The sequence below is a fragment of the Callospermophilus lateralis genome, chromosome 16 (assembly GCF_048772815.1).
Source record: "Callospermophilus lateralis isolate mCalLat2 chromosome 16, mCalLat2.hap1, whole genome shotgun sequence".
In the NCBI taxonomy this organism is placed as follows: domain Eukaryota; kingdom Metazoa; phylum Chordata; class Mammalia; order Rodentia; family Sciuridae; genus Callospermophilus; species Callospermophilus lateralis.
This window is the reverse complement of record NC_135320.1, coordinates 10,238,667-10,260,419: the sequence shown is the minus strand read 5'-3', so window position 1 is coordinate 10,260,419 and position 21,753 is coordinate 10,238,667. Positions and strand designations below refer to the sequence as shown.

General features: G+C 43.3%; 1 pseudogene; it reads right to left on the bottom strand.

Annotated features, from left to right (window-relative positions):
• Nucleotides 1–4,044: 4,044 nt before the first annotated feature.
• On the bottom strand, nt 4,045–6,190 carry LOC143382080 (tRNA pseudouridine synthase Pus10 pseudogene; annotated as a pseudogene).
• Between the last annotated feature and the right edge of the window lie 15,563 nt (nt 6,191–21,753).

The following is a 21,753-nucleotide window of genomic DNA, read 5'->3' as shown; positions in this document are numbered from 1 at the left end:
CAGAGGACGACTAGAGGCTGTGATGGCCTCTGCAGTGGCTCCTCCAGGCAAGTGGTATTGCTCCTGGTAGGGCCTGCCTGCTCATGAAGCAGGGCGCAGGAGCTGGTGGTACCCAGACACCTGCTGAGGACCTTATGCTGCCCATTCCAGCATTGCCTGGCATTGGCCTTGAGTCCACCAGGCTGCTCACCTAATCCTTGAGTTCACCCTGCCCCTCCCTGGGTTGCAGCCTCTGAGGGATGAGTAGGCCTGCTGCCAGCTGGGGCAACCTTGGGAGAAGATACCCACCCTCCCCAGCTACATCTCCCCTGGGCTGTGGTAGCAGATGCAGAGGTGGGAGGTGGGGGGGCCTAGAAAATCCTCACCCTCCAAGTGCATCCCTGGGGCAGGACAAGGGTGGAGGGCACAGGAGGCAGTGGGAGTCTAAGGGCAACAAGTTCTCTGTCTTGGTCTTCTGCCACCCCCAGCCACAGAAATGCACTTTGGGGGTGACGATGCCCTAGGACCTCTGCTTTCTGCACCCACAGTCCATGCAGGATGTGGCTGGGGATGGTGAGGTTCTCTCCTAGGACCGCCCCAACATAGCAGACAGCCTAGTTCCTCAGTAGAGAGGCTATATCAGGTGATGGGGTGAGCAGACATCCAGTGGGCACATGGCCAGAGCAAGACATGGCAGCTGTGGGCAGCATAAGGTCCTGGGCAGCTGCCTGGGTACCACCGCCTCCCGCGTGCTTCTTCCTGAGCAGGCCAGTCGACCAGGAGCAAGACCAGGGCCTGGAGCCTCCACCACAGAGGATATCCCAGCTACTGGTTACCTTCTCACTCTGACACCCACTATCCCATGCCCTTGCTGCCATGCCAGCCTGGAGCTCTTTGCTGCAGCCAACCAGACTCCCCACATGGCCACTGGATGCCACCTTCACTGCCCTGCAGCCGGACCCCAGTTACTTCTGCAGGATGAAGATGCTTACTGCTGGACACTGCCTGTTGTTGCTGCCCCTGCTTCTGAACTCTTATGGTGCCACCACCATTGTGCAGCACTCAAACTTCCAAACTCCAGATGGACTCCAACACTGCCCACCCCACACCTGGTGCCCAACCCCTATACTGAGGCTGGACCCCTGATGCAGCTGCATGTTGCTCCTGCCCCTGCCAGACTCTGGAGCTCCACCCTGCTGCCACCAGACTTTAACATGGATACTAGACAGTGACACTCGGTACTGGGGCCAACTTCATTGCAACTGCAGGAAGACCCTTGTCACTATGGCAGATGAAAACACTCATGGCTGGATGCATCTGTTGTTACAACCACTGTTTCTGGATTCTTCCACTGTCACCGCCACCATGAGTAGGAAGCAAGGAACTCTCAAATCACAGCTGCATGCTGACACCACCACAGTCACCCCCACCCCACGCCAGTACTCAACTCCTGACTTTGGACGCCTGATGCCTTATGCCCCAAACAGCTGGATGCTGCTCTTGCCACCATATGCCACCATTTCATGATGGTGCCATTGCAGTGAATTGACCCCAAGGATGCTTCTCTGCTCAAGATGTATAGGAGCTGGGAAACTGATCATTCTCCATTACAGTCACCTCACCAAATTCCACTGCATGCTGCCTGCCTTTTGTCACCCCAGGACCAGCCACCAGTTTTCAGGACCCTTGAGGAGTTGTGGCTCTAACTCAGGGAACTCATCCAAATAAACAAGTGAGCACTTTAAATAAATAAAGGCTGCAGTCCTCACAGCAGGCAGTGGGTGGGGCTAGGTGGGTCCAGCTCACTGGTGAGAGGGTGGAGTTAGAGCCTGGGAGCTGCTGGCCAGCTCTAGACCTGATCCTGTAGGCCAAGATAGGGAGGGATCTCTGGCTGCTCTTGGAGTCTAGCCCTGGAAGAACCTTCTGGTCCTTTTTGTTGAACTTTCCATGGTGTCTCCTTCCCCTACTCCTCCACTCTTGTGCAGCGACCGGAGAGCAAGTCTGGGGAGCCCCTTACCCACCCATGTGCCTCACAGGTTGCCCCTTTGATCTGGTGCATGGACCTGCCTGGCTACTCTTTGGGAACCCATGATGCAGGGACCGTGGGAGGTTCCAGTTAAAAGAGAGGCCCTGTCCATCATGACTCCCTGTTTCACTCCACATTCCTCAGCACCCTCTGCTCCATCATCAATACCTCTATCCAGAAGATTTTTGAGGTCCCAAGACTTGGACAACCTGAAGCTTTTCAGGACCTTCCTGTTTCTCATTATGCCGGAATCAGAGGGGAACTTTCATGTCCTTCCACAGCTGAAGAACACAGATCCTGTAAGTCTGAGCTCTCTGATGATGGGGTCTGGGGCGGATGACTGAAGGTGTGTGCAGAGGAATCTCAGCTGGTGCCCCTGGGGTCTGTCATATGTTCCCAAGACACACAACGCTAACATCCTTCAGCTGGTGGAACCTAGTCTGGGAAGATGGCCAATTGTGGAGGAGGGCCAGGACTATTCTCAGAGGCAGGGTTCTAGTGTGAGTTGGGAAATACCCAAGGAAATTCAGTCATGTTGGTGTTTTCTCCTGCAGCTCTAGCACCATATCAAGTGATATAATTGCCTCCAGCAGCTGTGGCCCAATTTACTTGCTTACATTTGGGGGAGCATATTATCACATTCCCTGTGAAGGAGGAGAAATAGCCCTCAAAATCAGAGGTTGGTCCTACACCAGCAATGACCACACAGGAAGATATGGAGCCACCAGTGGCCGCTGAGCCTTCAAGAAGAGGAGGAAGCTTAGCTGCCAATAAGCAAGTCAGTGGATATTGAACATTATCCTCCACTTGGTGTATATATATGGTACATATGGTGCTCCAAGCTGCCATCCCATCCTTTGAAAGAGAGCCACCTTTCCTGGCAGCAATATAAATTCAGGGTCCAAAACAATAGAGGCAGGAGGTCAAGAAACTATTAGGCCACAGCCCTCCACATCTACTAGAATGTATCTTCACTTCCCTAGTTCTAAACTTTTCAATGGCATCTCCCACATGTGAGCTCCTGAGCATTACCTAGTACCAGAACCCCCAGCACAGCTATCCTTCCCCTCCCCTCTGAGATTATCTATTTAATTTTTTTTTAATCAAAGTTTATTTCTGTGATCCTTTTCTCATTTTTTTGGCATTGAGAATAGTGAAACAATTTTTTGCTATTATTCACATATGAGTAAATACATGGTTTCAAAGTGGTAGTCTTACTTTTTCATGTCAAAACCATTTTCCTGATATCTAAAGTGAATCTTGGTATCTATGAACTATGTTTAGTATAGAGATAAGAAACAGTCATACTGTCCAATGTGTCCTTAAAGCTCAAATTGTTGAATCAGGTGATGGAAATTACACTTAAATCTGAAATTTTAATGAGCTTCCTTTCTGAAACTATTAATGAGCCATTCATTTTCTTTAGGTGTTTTAATATTTTTCCTCTGTATCATTTCTGATGATTAACTTATTAACAAATGATGATTTTATGGGACTATATGATATATACTCGGGCCATTTTTTGGTAAGTTTCTTGATTTGGTATCTAAATTCCAAAAGTCAGTTCTTATGGTTACATGAATTTAATTGGTACTCTCAGATGTCTCCTTCATAAAACAGGTGATAGATTAACAGGGTTTAATTATGAAAGACCCTAGGGACTAAGATACTTCAGTTCTAGTGTTGGATATCAAAGTAAAAATTTTAGATAAGTTATTTATTTAACTTTTATTCTTTGGTTTCCATAATTAAAAAATTAGAGGCAATATCCTATCTATCTTATTAAAATGTTTGAAATTGGATAATATATTGAAGAACTGTGAAATAGTATCAGTTTACCTTTAGCAATCTCAATTTTTCAAATTGTTAACCCTGGGATTGAAGTTATTAAAGGCACTTGTTTCTCTTTATTTAAAAGGTCTGTGAAAGTCTCTTACCATGGTGTGCCTCAATTCCTAAAGTTTCACTTTCCTTCCACAGGGGACATGTACTAACAATTTTAGATTGTCAAAACAGTAATTTGTGGTCATTATGATTTGTCACAAATTATACCCAAAAGTACTTCCATTGATAATAGCTTGCTTAAGGCCTCCCAGGAAAAATATTAATGATGTCATATTTGCATTGATATCTTAGAATATTATAGGATACTATGCTGCATAAATCCAGTAGAACTTTTGTTCAGATAATTTAAAAATTTAGAACATGATTTTAAAGGTGACATGTCTCCTGCAGAAGAAATCTTGCTGAAAGAAATTACAGCTTCTTGAATTAACAGTTTTTCCTGCTTGTGCACCTCTCTGAATGAAAGAATTAGGAAGAATGGTTTCACTGTTCATAGTTTCACTGGGGAGAGTGAGAGAGGGAATGAGAAAAGTCATAAGACATTCTTAGAACAACTGAACACAAAATATACACACAGATCCTGAGATGTTATAACAAATTTAAAAATAGATCAACATGATCCAAATGGTTTCCAAGACACCGTTATGGTGGGTAAACAGCCATTTTACAGGGTATGTTGCATGGATGTCCACATCATGCCAAGAAAACCCTACTCTTTATCTCCAAATCTGAAAGTTAGTCATCCAGAGCAGGTGGCCAGTCAACGTCTACAGACTCCACATCCAGCTCAAGAATGTCAGCAGTCACATTCATCAGAGAGCCAATGTTTGGCCTGGTTCTCCCAAAGTCTCCATGTACAAACTCTTTAATGTAGGTTCCAGCTTGAGTCTTCAGATAAAGGCAGAAATGATGTTCATCCACATAGTGTGTCTCCATAGAGTGGATGACACGAGTTCTCAAAGCCAAGGGTCTTCGGTGAAGGACCCGTAGAGGGGTTTTCTGTTCAATCTTTAGGTCCTTTATATCATTCAGGAATTCGATGTCTTTCTTCTGTATTACTTTATTTGTCCATATTAAGGCACTATAGGTCTTAGTCTTTTCTTCTTCACCTTCTTTCATATGACCTATTGCCTCTCTTGAGACAAGCTGCAAGTCACGTACTTGGATTTTGTTAGATGACTTATTAATTTTCTGCTGAAGTTCCTTAATTTCTTGTGAAGTGAAATGTACTCTATGAGGATTCACCAGCTCAATTGCAAAGGGCCTTCCATTTCCTAATGTTCTCACATCTACATCTTCTCTTCCAGAGGATGAGAAATTAAAACTCTCTGCTTTGAATACTGTCAGCAGATGATCTGAAATTAATTCTTCCACTGAAGATTCCAGCTTCCTTTCTCCATCAATTATCCAAGGAGTTTGTGGTAGATTCCTGGAATATTTATTGTATCTCCCAGCCACAAAAACAGCACCATGAGCACATTCAATTTCAAGAACAGTGCAAACAGCCTTTGGTGAGTTTGGAGGACAAGGAAACTGCTTGCGGAAATCCTCTTCTTTTATCTTATTCAAAGCTTTCATAACTGCCATTCTAGTGAATACCGACTGCTTATTTTTGGCTGGCTTGAAACAGTCTGGGAAAATTTTACCTAGGAAGTGGCAATCCCCAACTGTTTCTGGGTGAGCAAAGACCACACTCACTTCAAACAAGCTCTTTCCATCAATGGGAACACCCAGTTCCTCTGAAAACAGGGGGTATGTTATCCATTTGTAGGCTTCTTTTAGCTGTACTATATCATTTCTTCCCGGTGACAGACTCTGTTTTCCCATTTCCTGTTTTACCAGCAACCATGCAGCATGCTCTCTTACAGAGAGCTGTGGTGGGAAGGAGACTGAAAATACCAAGTTTGTGAATTCAAACCCAGAGGCCTCAACCTTTTGACACACCTTTTTAATGAACTCTTTCTCACAGAATTCTTGAAGAATTCCCAGGCAAACATTGCATACATTTACATTTAAATTTGAGTTTGGGGAAGCAATGCTCCCATCTTCAATAACAGAGATCTTGCTCTCCCCATTTTGACTCAGATTATCAATCCCATCTTCCAGTTCTTGAAGCCGAATTTTCTTGAGAGGTGGGTTTGGAACTTCCAAAATTAATTCATCTTTTTCAGCTTTCAGAAATTTCTGTATATCATTAAGCAACTCCTCATATGAATGTTTGTATGGTGCATGAAAATCCACGCCACAGAATCTGAAGATACATCTTGGACAGGTGCCAGTACTGAACAACAACTGAGCCACATGTTTATTTTCCTCAGTCAGTGGAAACATGCTGAATTATAACTTCTCCCAAGATCCTGGAGCCTAATATTTAACCCCCTTATTTAATTTTTTGTGATGCTAATTCTTATGGCATTGTAAGTATTTTTAGTGGCATTCTTTTATGTTGACCTAAAAGTGCTTAATCCATTCACCAGGCTGTGCCACCACCAGTACTGCGTAGCTGCTGATGGAGCCCATGTAGAACTCATAGGTGCTGTGAGAGAGGATGCAAACAGGCCATCCAGGAGGAGGTGAGATAGATGCCCCTGTTATGGAGCAGAAGGGACTGCCTAATGAGTGTTGAAGAATTTAGGCCATTATAACTCATACTATGATCTATTTTAACTGTCATGTGGCACTACAAATCCCACTCATATAAGATAAAAACCTTAATATGTACATTCTTATTGCTCCACAGATCATGGCTCACCATCCTCTTATTCTTTAATACACAAAATTGAAGTTAGAACCGTTAATGACTCAGCAATGGTCTGTACTGTTTAAATAAAAAGAAGAGTCTTACGTTTTGCACTTCAAATAAAAAGCTGTGCATCTTACACTACTTTGTCACACTGAGAATGCAAAGGAAAAGTTCAAGAAGGAAATTAAAGTGCTGCTCCAGGGCATATGTAAATGACTAGAAAGCAAAAACAGCCTTATTGCTGATCTGGAAAGACTCTTTATATTCTGAAGAAAAGAAGAAACAACCCATGTTCTATGAAGATGAAGCCAAATCCAGATAAGGCCATCACTTTAGATTGTTATACTGACAAGAGAAGTGAGAAAGCTGCAGAAGAAGTTTGAAGGTGCCAGAGTGTGGCCCATTATGTTTTTGGCAACAGGCCCCTCTCCATAAAATGAAAGTGCAAGGCAAAGAAACAAGTGCTGATGTATTAGCTCTTGCAAGTCATCTAGAAGGTCTTGCTAAGCTATTCGATGAAGATGTGTGGTGCTTTAGGTAGTAGGTGTCCCCAGAAGCTCATGGGTGAGCCAATACAAGGATTATCAGTGAAAAGATTCAGTTCTGAGAGCTGTAACCCAATCAATGGTTTATTCCACCGACAGATATGAACAGGCAGCAGGCATGGAAGGGCATGTGCTGGACCCTTCCCAAGCCTGGAGGTATAGGTGGCACCTGCAAAGGCATCTAGTGGCTGTGAAAGAAGTCTGGTTTCTGGGACTGAAGCATATAGAAGCCAATCTCAGTGTTCCACAGCAGGGTTTCACATTGGAGGTTCCCAGTGACCAGGAGCAGTGTCAGCATCCATCTGTGGGGAGAATGTCAAAGAGCGAGCCAAGGTGTCTTAAGGCAGTTTGAGGAGCCCAGATGTATCAGTGGCAGGATGGAGAATTGGCCTCAGGCTTGGAGGACAGCCATGGGCAGGAGCCTGGACAGTGAAGCCTTGGCGTTTGGAATCTGTGGAGGTATTGGTGTCTGAAGTTCAGTTATGGCAGCGGTGGCAAAGGCAACCAAGGAGTCTGTAGGTGGCAACGTCAAGCCAGGCATCCAGAGAGGAGCATTCTCATCCTCTGGCAGTGGCAGCAGTCTGGTCCCAGTGCACTGATGGTGGCTGCGGCATCACTGGTGGCCCTGTGGGGACTCCAGTGGCCGCAGTGTGGAGCTCTGTTAGCGGTGACGGTGAAAGCTTGGGACAGCAGGCCTCAGAGTCAGAGGACGACTAGAGGCTGTGATGGCCTCTGCAGTGGCTCCTCCAGGCAAGTGGTATTGCTCCTGGTAGGGCCTGCCTGCTCATGAAGCAGGGCGCAGGAGCTGGTGGTACCCAGACACCTGCTGAGGACCTTATGCTGCCCATTCCAGCAATGCCTGGCATTGGCCTTGAGTCCACCAGGCTGCTCACCTAATCCTTGAGTTCACCCTGCCCCTCCCTGAGTTGCAGCCTCTGAGGGATGAGTAGGCCTGCTGCCAGCTGGGGCAACCTTGGGAGAAGACACCCACCCTCCCCACCTACATCTCCCCTGGGCTGTGGTAGCAGAGTGCAGAGGTGGGAGGTGGGGGGGCCTAGAAAATCCTCACCCTCCACGTGCATCCCTGGGGCAGGACAAGGGTGGAGGGCACAGGAGGCAGTGGGAGTCTAAGGGCAACAAGTTCTCTATCTTGGTCTTCTGCCACCCCCAGCCACAGAAATGCACTTTGGGGGTGACGATGCCCTAGGACCTCTGCTTTCTGCACCCACAGTCCATGCAGGATGTGGCTGGGGATGGTGAGGTTCTCTCCTAAGACAGCCCCAACCTAGCAGACAGGCTAGTTCCTCAGTAGAGAGGCTATATCAGGTGATGGGGTGAGCAGACATCCAGTGGGCACATGGCCAGAGCGGGACATGGCAGCTGTGGGCAGCATAAGGTCCTGGGCAGCTGCCTGGGTACCACCGCCTCCCACGTGCTTCTTCCTGAGCAGGCCAGTCGACCAGGAGCAAGACCGGGGCCTGGAGCCTCCACCACAGAGGACATCCCAGCTACTGGTTACCTTCTCACTCTGACACCCACTATCCCATGCCCTTGCTGCCATGCCAGCCTGGAGCTCTTTGCTGCAGCCAACCAGACTCCCCACATGGCCACTGGATGCCACCTTCACTGCCCTGCAGCCAGACCCCAGTTACTTCTGCAGGATGAAGATGCTTACTGCTGGACACTGCCTGTTGTTGCTGCCCCTGCTTCTGAACTCTTATGGTGCCACCACCATTGTGCAGCACTCAAACTTCCAAACTCCAGATGGACTCCAACACTGCCCACCCCACTCCTGGTGCCCAACCCCTATACTGAGGCTGGACCCCTGATGCAGCTGCATGTTGCTCCTGCCCCTGCCAGACTCTGGAGCTCCACCCTGCTGCCACCAGACTGTAACATGGATACTAGACAGTGACACTCGGTACGGGGGCCAACTTCATTGCAACTGCAGGAAGACCCTTGTCATTATGGCAGATGAAAACACTCATGGCTGGATGCATCTGTTGTTACAACCACTGTTTCTGGATTCTTCCACTGTCACCGCCACCATGAGTAAGAAGCAAGGAACTCTCAAATCACAGCTGCATGCTGACACCACCACAGTCATCCCCACTTCACGCCAATACTCAACTCCTGACTTTGGACGCCTGATGCCTTATGCCCCAAACAGCTGGATGCTGCTCTTGCCACCATATGCCACCATTTCATGATGGTGCCATTGCAGTGAATTGACCCCAAGGATGCTTCTCTGCTCAAGATGTATAGGAGCTGGGAAACTGATCATTCTCCATTACAGTCACCTCACCAAATTCCACTGCATGCTGCCTGCCTTTTGTCACCCCAGGACCAGCCACCAGTTTTCAGGACCATTGAGGAGTTGTGGCTCTAACTCGGGGAACGCATCCAAATAAACAAGTGAGCACTTTAAATAAAGGCTTCAGTCCTCACAGCAGGCAGTGGCTGGGGCTAGGTGGGTCCAGCTTACTGGTGAGAGGGTGGGGTTAGAGCCTGGGAGCTGCTGGCCAGCTCTAGACCTGATCCTGTAGGGCAAGATAGATAGGGATCTCTGGCTGCTCTTGGAGTCTAGCCCTGGAAGAACCTTTGGTCCTTTTTGTTGAACTTTCCATGGTGTCTCCTTCCCCTACTCCTCCACTCTTCCCTGAGGAGACTCTGTGTCCTGGACAAAGGGTCATCTGGGCACAGGGTCTCTGGGCAGTGGTGTGAGGACCCAGTATATTGCAGCAGGCTGGGGACAGGCCGACTGGCCATACCTGGACTTGTAGGATAAATCGCCTATTGGGAAAATACCCTCGTAGATCTACCAAATTGAGCCTAACACTGGCTTCTTCCAAGAGATTATCAAGAAAGAAAAAATATAAGTAAGCAAGTTTGTCTGGCTAAAGCTTAGTGTGAGAAGTAAAGACTTCAGATTGGGTAGAGCTGGATTTAAATCCCTCTTAACTGGGTGACCTTGACCAGGTTGCAGAACTAGGTACAGCCTTGGGTTTGCATCTGGTAAAGTAAAGTTGGTGAGGAGGATAAGCCAGGGGTAAAATTAAGCTGTTGAGCGGTACCTTAACTTTGGGCGCCAGGAAGGCATTTGACATGATTTCCATTCAGAAATATATTCTGAGATTAAAGTCAATCCACTTAGAGGTGCACCTTTGGAAGGCAACTGACCTGTGAGCAGGTGGTTGAATTTACTTCATTTTTTAGATGAAATAATAATATATGGAAGATCATAAGCCAATGTTGGGTTAGGCTTGTGAAATTATACGCTGTTTTCAAATTTGTTTAAAGTTACATTGAGTTAAATTTACATAGTTCAAGCCTCCTGGGATATCCCCCACCTCTTGTCACACCCCCACATAGAGCACTATCTACAATCCCTTACTCTTTTTAGAGTGTCACCAAATATGTCAATACATGTATGTACACATGCAGAGATATACATTATGTAATACTTTGTTCCTTTTAGCCTGCTTTGGAACCTCCTAAAAATAAAATCTCTTATTCTTACGTACATTCTTTTGCAGCTTTCCCTCCTTAATTTGTACCCCTTAAGCTGAGCATCAGGAAGAAGGGAACACCAGAGAAACTCAGAGATCCAAAGGACACCACCCTGCTCAAGTCACTCTGGAAGCTGACTAGCCTGAATGTGCCCAAAGCTTGAGGAAACATCAGCCCTGCTTCAGTCACTCTTGGTTGGATGTACAAGGTGAAAGATATACTAAACAAAAGGAAAATGGACTGTTTCACTCCTTAAGACAGCTCTTATACTGTCATTGCCACCCCTTACTTCTGTCATATACAGAGTCCTTTGTTTTGTCTTGACTCTAGGACTGATAACAATCAAACACATAGTTAATAATATCAGAAAAAAACCCACACACACATGTATCAGTGCAATCCTGAAAGGGCTTTGCAGTTGAGATCCAAGCTCACTATTTGGAGGATGGTTTCCTTTTCTTGGTGGATTCAAAATCTTAATTGATATAGAATGGATTATGCTATGAACTTGTTTATTGCTTTCATGTTTGTTTCTTCTTTACATTAAAACTAGTGGTTCTACAATTGAAGCAGGTATTTTTTTTTTTAAAAAGAGAAACAACAACTATGATATTACATTATATAAAGCTTTAAGCCAAGAGGAAATAATGCCGTTTGACTTAGAGGATTAAATAATGAGCCTCAAAGAGGGTAATGCTGTAGTTCTCAAAAGACTCCCACCTTAATTGTAACACACAAGTCTCTCTCTTAGTCAAGAAGAGATTATTTTAAGAAGTCAGCAAAATTTTCAGAGCACTCATTGTGTTTGAGCTCCTTTCTGTTGTAAAGGCCAGGTTTCTCTTTCTTTTAAGAGTTAGGCCTGCAGGGCTGGTGTTGTGGCTCAGTGATAGAGCACTTGCCTAGCACATGTGAGGTCTGGTGTTCAATTCTCAGCACCCCATAAAAATAAAGGTATTGTGCTCATCTACAACCTAAAAAAAGTCTCCTATCAAGTTTGTTGATGTGCAAAAATTTCTGTTTTCTTTGTAAAAAATTGTGAAACATCTGTCCAACCTATGAATGTGGAACAAAATTAAGTTATATTAAACATTGTGCTGTGTAACCACCCATTGAAATCTTAGAGAATTTCCAGACCTGGGGTTCAGAGCTTGTTTGGTGTTAGCCCCTCTGGATTGCTGCAGCTTAAATATATCTGCTTCCTCCAAATTCCTCAGGTGTCCAGACTCATCTTTCTTACATCAATGCCTGCTTGAAATGCTAGAATGTCCTAATTCTTGAAGGGCCTGAAGAGACAGTCTCTCAGACTCTTGTCACAGTATGAATTCTAGGAAAAGTAATTCATCACAATGAAACTAAATTCAGGTTTCATTATAGGGACTTCCTGGATGTAATATCAAAGTTGCATGATAAAACTTGTATACATCTATTGAGTTGCCATAATATACCTCCTAAAGATATATAAATGATATATTTGAAAAAAAATTAAATCTGGGGGAAAATATGTTTTGTGAGAAATCTAAAGCCATGCTTGCATTTTGTGTTGTTTTAAATTCTATGCTGTAATAATATTAGATTTTATTATTACATTTTTAAATCTGAAAAAGACATCAGAATTTTGTACCATAATATTGTCATAAAGGGAAAATTTTATTGATTAGAACATATGCTTTCCTGCTTTTAGAGCTAACAGTTGAATTAAAGGTTTGCACCAGACACCAACTCCATCAGAACCTCAGTCTGGTGAAACCACATCTTGGTGCCTGCCCAGGCCAGTGCCCATGTGTGCCTGGTTCTTTGCCACCCAATAGATATGAGCCCTGAATGAGGGTGGTGGGACCTGAATTCCAACCCCCTTAGTGCTTATGTTTGGGCCACTTGGACAGCTGTGCTCTGCTTTAATTTCTTCTCTGTGAGGACTTGTGTCCAATCTGCCCATGGGACTGTTGAAAATCAGTGAAGAAATTCACCAAGTTTTAGGAAGCCTGGTTGCTGTACAGTGTGAGGAGGGACATCCTGACAAAGGTACCTCTGTGACTGACCCCTACCCTCTACCTGCTTTCCTTCACAGTCTGTGTGGAAGGCAGGGGGATTTTGTTCATCTGCCATGCGGCCTGCCAGCTCCAAGGCAAAGGCACCCTCCTCTGACCTCTACCTGCCAAATCAAAGAAGGCAATTGTCAGTTCTCTCAGTGGGTGAGAGATATTAGATCGCAGTTAGTAGTGAGCACTTAAATGCAAACAAATAACAGCCAATGTCATGGATTTTCTTTATGTTGCTCTTAAGGCTTTCTTTAAATTACTTTTAAGGCAAGTGGGTAGACAGATAATGCAGAAAAACAACAGGTACACAAATAATCAGAACAAAGAGAGTCAATTAAGAAATACACCAAGAAAGATTAATGGGGCTATTACTAATTCTTGTCAGGGTCATTTGGGGTCATTGTGAAGCTAGAATTTATGGCCATAAGTGTCTCAATAAATTTCAGAAGAGAAATTTTCTTAGCATTACAGGAGAAAAAAGTTAAGTCCTTTCTGGTCATTGACCCCAGTACTCACAGTAACATAGTATTTACTTGTAAATGAAGCCCCCCCCCTTAATATGATGGCCAATATGACAGTTCTGGAGAAGAACAACTAAGTAAAAACTCTACCCCTTGACATGAAGGAGTTGAACACCTGATTGTCAAAAAGTGGTGAATGTGGACCCAGTTCTCAGGGCAACCATAAAATACCAATGAATTTGGAGACGGCTCTCTTTCCTTCATTGTTCTCTGCTGGGAGTGAACCACTGTTTGGAGAATGCTCTTTGTTTGAGCCTTACTTTATTTTTACTTAAAAATGTTATCTTGCATTATCTTTGGTTTCTGACTTCAAATTTTCTTTCTTTGGAACACAAGACCTGAGGTTTGGAGTTTCAATTCCCCACTCTCCAGCAACATCTAATCAAGTGCCTTGAATCAGATTGACAGCCATCTACAGGAAGGAATTTAAACTTCACCTTATTCCTCTCCCAGCTTTGGTTGAGATGATGTCTAACTTAGCCTCTGATATCTTACAGTTTGCTTTAGTTTCTCTGTCTACAATTTCCTCTCCTGAAACCTCTTCCATATGTCACACTCATGCTTTGTCTAATGTCATTTATGTTGTCACTGTTCATCTTTTTTTTCCTCTTAATAACAGTGACTTTTTTTTCCTGCTGACATATAGATGTACACTTTCTCTTGCTTTTTGAGCAAGGCCATCAGAGAGGCAATGAGGCTCCACTGTTATGGCTGTTGCCTTTTGGTGTCCCCCTGTCTCTCTTCAGTAAAGGGTATCACACCACCATTTTCATAGGATACTTCCAGAATCTGGAGGGCAATGAGTTAACCACCTTTATCTACTTACAAATCTTCTCATGGGGCACTAGTTGAAGATCCCTCATAGCTAAGAAATATATTCTCAGTTGGTATCTTTTCTTCACCAAAGTGGTAGTTATGGTCCTTATTTTATAGTGCCTTTGCATGGACCCCATGTCCCCTCACATTTATTATTCCAAAGGAAAGCCAAGGAATACAATGATTCTTGCTCTTTTCTATGTCAGTAATCCAGTTGTTATTTTTGGACTATCTATGTTTCCAATAGAGTGACACAAAACTCTTGCTCCCCTCCCCCAGTTTTCAATATCATGCCCATCCTACTCTGATGAGGCCTTTCTAGTCAAATGAGTCAAAGCATTACTGGCCTAGGGACCCCCAAACCATACCTTCCTTCCTCTCAACGATGTACCTAACACTCATCTGTCAATATCAAAATTCCCACTCTCCTCTGTACCCACCATTACCTGCTCCCATTCCCGCAACCCTATTTCCCTCATCATGAGTCTGTCCCTATTTAGCCTACTACCAGTTTATACACATTACAAGAGGAAAATGGAGAATATTGACTGGTAAGAATGCAGGTACCTTTTTCTATGCAATATCTAAAACAGGCCCAACAGGATTTAGGAAGATTTGCTGATGACCCTGATAAATATATAGAGGGATTCAAACTCAGGCCTTGAGGTAATCTGGAGAGATATAACAATAATTTTGAGTCAAACTCTAACAGAGACCTCAGTTTGCTAAGGTTTGGAGGATGATTTATATTTTCCTAACACTTTATACCTTGTGGGCCCTTCTGCTGTTCAAACTGAGCATCCTCTTTGGAGTTATGATGAATCACTTTGAAGGTGATACAGAGATCACCTGATCATTTGTCTCAAGGCAGCACTTAAAAATAACAGGATGAAACCTATTCTATGACATTGGCATCAATTGATCAGGGGTTGGGACCTAAGAAAGGAGAAAAGAGGGCCAAGAGACCAATACAATTATTGACTGCAGCTCTTCATGGTCACCCTCTTTTCTTCCCCTCAGAACCCTTGAGCCTCTGTAGGTGTCTATCGTCATTACAGAAAGTGAGGGCACTAGAAGAAACTCTGCCTAATTAAGGGCAGGCTTCCAAAGACTTCTTGCCCTGTATGTGGCAGGAGAAGCCACTGGAAAGTGAAGCACATGCCTGAACCCCTGTGGCTGGGGAGGCTCAGGCAGGAAGATTGTAAGTACAAAGTCAGCCTCAGCAAAGTAGCAAGGTCCCAAGCAATTCAGGAAGACTCTGTCTTTGAATAAAATATAAAAATGGTTGGGGAAGTTGCTTAGTGGTGAGTTTCCCCTGACTTCAGTCTCTGGTAATCCCTACCATAAAAACCAGATTTGCATTCCCCAGAAGATGCTCTGTCCTCACCACCCTTGCCATGGAGACAAGTTTTTAGTTGGGGGTTTTCTAGCACTTTCTGGTGGAGGAAATTTCTGGTTTTTGGAACACCTCAATGTATCTTATATTTCTCTGTCTCTTGGTATATCAATTTTATGGTGATAGTTGTATCTTGTTGTTTTTCTCATAGGGCATTTGCCTCTAAATGATTTCCTCTATTTCAGATATTGAGGTCCCCTGGATAGAGCTTAACTCATAATCAAGAGCATTTCCCTGATAGCAAATATGGCAGATACCTACCCTTATCAGCTGAAAGTAGGCATTAGTCAACCTTGTCCCAGATATGATTTAGGGTCTTGAATCTTGGCAGGGGGTATTAGGTAGCAGTTAGTAGTGACCAGTGAAATGCAAACCAATAACATAGCAAGGTCATGGGATTCCTTTAAAGTTACTTTTATGGTTTTCTTTACGTTACTTTTAAGGCAAATGGGTAAACAGATAACTTACAGAAAAACAACAGGTGTGGAAACCTTAAAGAATAAAGAGGAAAAAGAGGTCCAATCAAGATATATATCCGGAAAGAAAGATTAACGGGGGCTATTCTAACTCTCGACAGGGTCAATTGGGGTCATTGTAAAGCTAGAAATTATGGCCATAGGTGTCCCAATATATTTCAGAAGAAAAATTTTCTCAGTAGTGCAGGGGCTGTAAGGTGAATTCTGCCTTGTCATTAACCTGAATATTCATATTAACAGAAAACTGACTTGTAGATGAAGTCCTCTGAACAAGAAGGCCACCATGACAGATCTGGAGTGGACCAACTAAGGTCAAAACTCCACCACCCAACATGAAGGAGGAGGACACCATATTGGCAAATAGTGCTGAAGGTAGACCCAGTTCTCAAGGCAACCAGAAAACACCAAAAAATTCAGAGATAGCACTGTTTCCTGTTGTTTTTGCTGGGAGTGCTCTTTGTTTGAGTCTTAATTTAGTTTTACTACTAATAAAATTCTCTTTTCTGCGTTTCAGTGACTGACTCAAAGTCTTATTTCTTCAGAACAGAAGAACTGGGGTTTGGAGCTTTACCCCCCACCCCCAGTCTCATACGACAGGAGAGACTCCGGGCCATATTTGGCCAGCAGAGTCCCCAGTAGGAAATAGGAGATTTGAGGTGATGCTGAGAGAGCTTTTCTTGCAAAGGTGGGGAGTTCTTCCCTGAGCTATCAGAAGTCTCCACGAGTTGGGTTCCACTGAGCAGCCTGGTTCCCAGCACAGCTGAGGTGTGGGGAGGGGCCAGCTATGTAAGCATCTTCACTCCAGGGTTCTGGCTACCTTATCTCTAAGCAGGCCAGCATCTGGATGTTTGACAGTGAATCCCTGAATCTCCCAAACAGAAACCTCTTGAGATATGCCCATCTTGGGAAAAGAGACACAGTTGTTGGCCAGTTGGTGGTGTTTCCTCTGTCCCTCATGGGCAGTGTTTTGCAATAGATTGTCTTGCCTGGCTTCTCTATGCATATAGGAATAGTTTATACCCCAGAGGGTTGCAGGGGTCAGGTAGCCCAGCCCAGAGGATTGTGGGGTGCCCGTAAAAACCAAATCTTTTTAGGAGAAGGATACCAGTCCAGTCTCAGACAGGAGTAAACATCAAAGGAGATTTGCAGTGCCTTTTCTTCATGGTGCCCATAGGCCCACTCTCACTTCTGTAGCCAGGCCTCTCACACCTGCCATGTCCCCATGAAAATAGATGCTTCCTGTGTCTTCTCCCTTCCCCTCCAACCCTTCTCCAATGTTACAAGCCATCTGCCGCAGTCTGGCTGGGCACAAATCACGAGCCACTCACAGCTTTGTAGATTCAAACAGCAATTCTTTATTCCCGATCTCACACCGGCCTTCTGCGAACACATTCTGGGGGAAATCCACGTTCTCTGCCCAAATCCACACCTCCACTGGGCTTCTGTCTCCCAAAAATACTGTCTGAATCCCATGAGAACTCAAGAGGAACTCAGGCAGCAGGATACACCCTATTCCGCTGCAAGGAAATTGTCATACCTACTTGGCTAATGGCTCCCAAGCATCTCCCCCCTTCTGATTAATTAAGCAACAAGTAATGTGGCTTAAGGACCATGCCTGGTAGGTTGTCCAATTCACCATATGGTGCTTACCCATCATCAGAAAACTGACCTTTAGGAGTCAGCCTCCTATCTTAGGTTGATACCACTGCAACTGGATCATACCCGTCACTGACTACCGGTCCAGCATATAGCCATACTTGTGGATAGGTCTATGCACCAGTGGGGGGGGTGAGGTTCTTTGCTTCACCTCTGTTGGCCCCCAAATTTGGCCTTGGTGCTGGTGGGGGAGTGAGGTTAATGTGGCTTAAGGACCATGCCTGGTAGGTTGTCCAATTCAACATATGGTTCTTACTCGTCATCGGAAAACTGACCTTTAGGCGTCAGTCTCCTGTCTTAGGTTGATACCACTGCAATTGGATCATACCTGTCACTGACTAATGGTCCAGCATATAGCCATTGGCCCCCAAATTTTAGACCATCACTAGCAGAAGGGAGGAGGATACAGAAATGCCATGACACCAAGCCAATTGATGGCTCCTTTGGAAAAATTGCATCACTGGTGACACCATCAGCAAAGATATGCCAGCACTACCACAATTAACATGGGGTGTGCTGGCAAGGAAATAAAAATTGTATCACTGGTGACACCATCAGCAAAGATATGCCAGCATTACCACAATTTGCTGCACCAAACGATAGTTACATAGTCCAGGCAAGTTCTGCAAGCAGTTCAAAGTGGAGGAATCTATCAATATGTCCATCTCCTCCCAAAGTCCGTTTCCTCCCAAAGTAAGTTGACTCTGTGAGCATTATTTGTTGAGTTATATTCATTGATGCATCAGTTTATACAGTTCACTGTGATAGCTATCATAGAAGCTGTAGTTTGGTTTTATCTTTGTCTTCACTGGCACTGGGATGAAGATAGGAATTCTGGCAATGATGCTAAACAGACATTATCCTGAAAAGAATTATTAAATATAATGAAAAGAAAAGGTGAAAGTAAACAAACAGATCTGTTAACTTTCTTTAAAAAACAATCCTTAACAGCTGTTTACCTAATTTAAATTAAGCCATTTAAATTACGTGAATAGAAAAAAAATAATTCAGATCCATATTTTCATGAGCACTCCTCATATAAGAAATATGGACATACGCACACACAGACATACAACATAAAACACAAGAGTACAACACATAAGACAATAATAAAGGCCTTGTAGCTTTACCTAGGTGAAATCTCCATTTCAATGTTTAAAAACTCCACAGTCAAAAAATAAAACTGATCAGAAAAACATTAACCTGTGTCTGTATGAGCTCAAAAAATAAAATAGAATTTTATGATGTGGAAAAAATGCAATAATAAAATAGATATTGAAAAAAGCACCCTGGTTAATCACTGTCGCAGATGTAAGAATGGCCAAGCTGAAGTTCTGGATATCAGCTGTTATGGATTTGAGTCAAATCATCTTCTTTTTGATCTGTAGAAATTGCTTTAGTTAGTCTTTCTGGAATCCAAATTGGCTGCTGTTCTCCCTGTGGAAACACACAAACAGAGCCCTGACTCCAGACAATCACTGGGTCAGGACCTTTCCATTGTCCTGTTAGATGAGAATTCAGAGTGTAAGTACAGGTTTTGTTTAAACATTGACATGCAGATTTTTTTTTATTTTAACCTTTAGCTGACATAATATCTGAACATAGGGAGTCTCATATTAGAATTCAATACATGTTGACATTGCTAGCTGAACACTTTAGGGGAATTAACATTTTGATTATCTCAAATTGTATAATTTCTTAGTGTGCAGAGTCTCAAAACTCTCATTTGGTCACCTGTAATCACCTGATGTAGATTCTGGCGACCACATTGAACTATAGACATGAGAAATGCTGACCCCCAGCCCTGCAGCTGTGCCCAGATGCCCCTCACTCCTCCTCTGACTACTCCTTCCACTGCCCCTTCCCGGCCTCTGCTGAGCTGCACTTCTATGTGGGCAACATATTTAGATTCCCTACATGAGTGAGGACATGCAGTAATTGACTGAAAGAAAAATTCTATAAAAAAAAATTGGGGGGGAAAAGTTTATTTTTTTCTGAAATGTGGTGAACAGGCAAAAATGATAATTTTATTTTTTCACTCATTAGCATATTTGGTCTGCTCTCAGGACAAGCTTGGGAAAGACACTTGAAGTATTTTACATAAGGGCACATCTGTTAGATGTGTTATGGATCACAGATGATCACAGACACATGGCCCTGTTATTCTAGGGTGTCCTTGTACATAAAACTGATGCACATCTCTTCTCATATACCTGTTTATTTCAAGGTAATATATGTACTGGTGAAGACTTACAGTATGTCTTTACAATATGTATATTATCCATTGTTTCTGTGAATTGAAAAGATTTAAGAAAAGCTCAGGGTTTCCAGGGTTTGTTCTATCTATCTATCTATCTATCTATCTATCTATCTATCTATCATCATCATCATCTATATATCTATGATCTATCTATCATCTATCTACCTCTCTCTCTCTCTCTCTCTCTCTATATATATATATATATATATATATATATATATATATATATATAATCATTTATTTACAACATTCTACAATAAAAATTTAAAATGATATTGCTGAAGTTGCATTCTTTTATGCCATTTCTGGAAAATGGAGACTTTGATTCATTATATTTAATTTATTTGAAAACATGGGGCCACTCAAACACCTACCATTATAAAATTTATAGTAACATCAATGAATTAGATAAAATTTTCTTCAGTGTTACTTAAAAATTTGTTCGTGCAAAGGTAGATATTTTGGAGAAAGCATGGATGAGAAGAAGCCATGAATTTTCAGTACCATGCAGGAATTAAAACTTCCGTTCATTGTTGCTTTAAAATGACCAGAAACTCTTATTTTTTCTGAAAGTGAAATTCCAGAATAGTAGCAAGAAAAAGAAAACACCTTTCTCCAGTGCATATAAGAGTAAGTGAACACACTAACTACAAAAACTGTGAAGAAGAAGGAGAGATCACATGTTTCTAGAGTTACCCGGGTATGTGTGTGTGTGTATGTATATATATATATATATATATATATATATATATATATATATATATATATATATATATATTGGTTCCAGGGTTTGTACCTATGGGTAACTGATCACTGACAAACATTTTCAGTCCACTCCACCTATTTTTAAAATTGAGAGACAGGGTTGTGGCTAAGATTCTTAGGGCCTTCCTAGACTGCTGAGGCTGGCTTTGAAATTACGCTTCTGCCTCAACATTGCCCCTGGAATTATAGTCATGCACAACTGAGCCTGGCTTCTGTCCAAAGTTTAGATCACATTCTGATGTATTCGTTTATCATATGCATCAGACACATAGGCCTTATTCACTTAAATTTTATAAAATATGTAAGTGTTCTAAAGGTAAGTATATAGCTATGTCTGTGTTAATATCTCCTTTATATTATATTCTGGTGAACAGGAGGCCTTCATAATAAAAGCTAAAATAAATCACCAGGCATGTCCTCTCCAGCCATGAGTCCTGGCACTCAGTACAGAAGAGACTAGAGGCTCAGGGACAAGATGAAAACTTCCTACCCCACTGCAATCTGTTCAAGGGGCCTCCTCATCTAAGGCTATTAACACAGTGATGGTACTTGGAAACATATTGTTTGAAGCAAAAACAATCATTTTTTTTAAACAAGATAAAGCAAACTATCCTAAAAATACTGGACAGTCCACAGAGGGGGACATAAATCACAGGGAAAGTAACATGGGTTGGGCATGGTGGTGCACATCTATAATCCCCACAGAATGGGAGTCTGAGGCAAGAGAATTGCATTTTTGAAACTAGCCTCAGCAAATTAGTGAGGACCTAAGCCTTATAGCAAGAGACTGTCTCTAAATAAAATGTTAAAAAGATTAGGGATGTGGCTCAGTGGTTAAGCACCTCAGGGTTCAAACCTTGGTATAATAATAATAATAATAATAATGATAATAATAATAACAGCAACTACAACAACAACAGCAGCAGCAGCAACAGAGGGGCATAATTTGTTTTCTCTTTTCCATGAACTTAAGCCTCCCCCTGCTCCCATCACCTACTCTATGTTAACTAAAGATGAACAATTGAGTTCTGGGAGGGGCTGGTCCTGCTTCATGTGAATTTGGGACTGAGGGGAAATTGGGCAGCAAGCTGTACTTTGCATCACAGTTCTAGCTGGGAAACTATGAAGAGCACTAGGGAGGAACAGCTTGCACATAAGGGAGGGCACAACCACTAC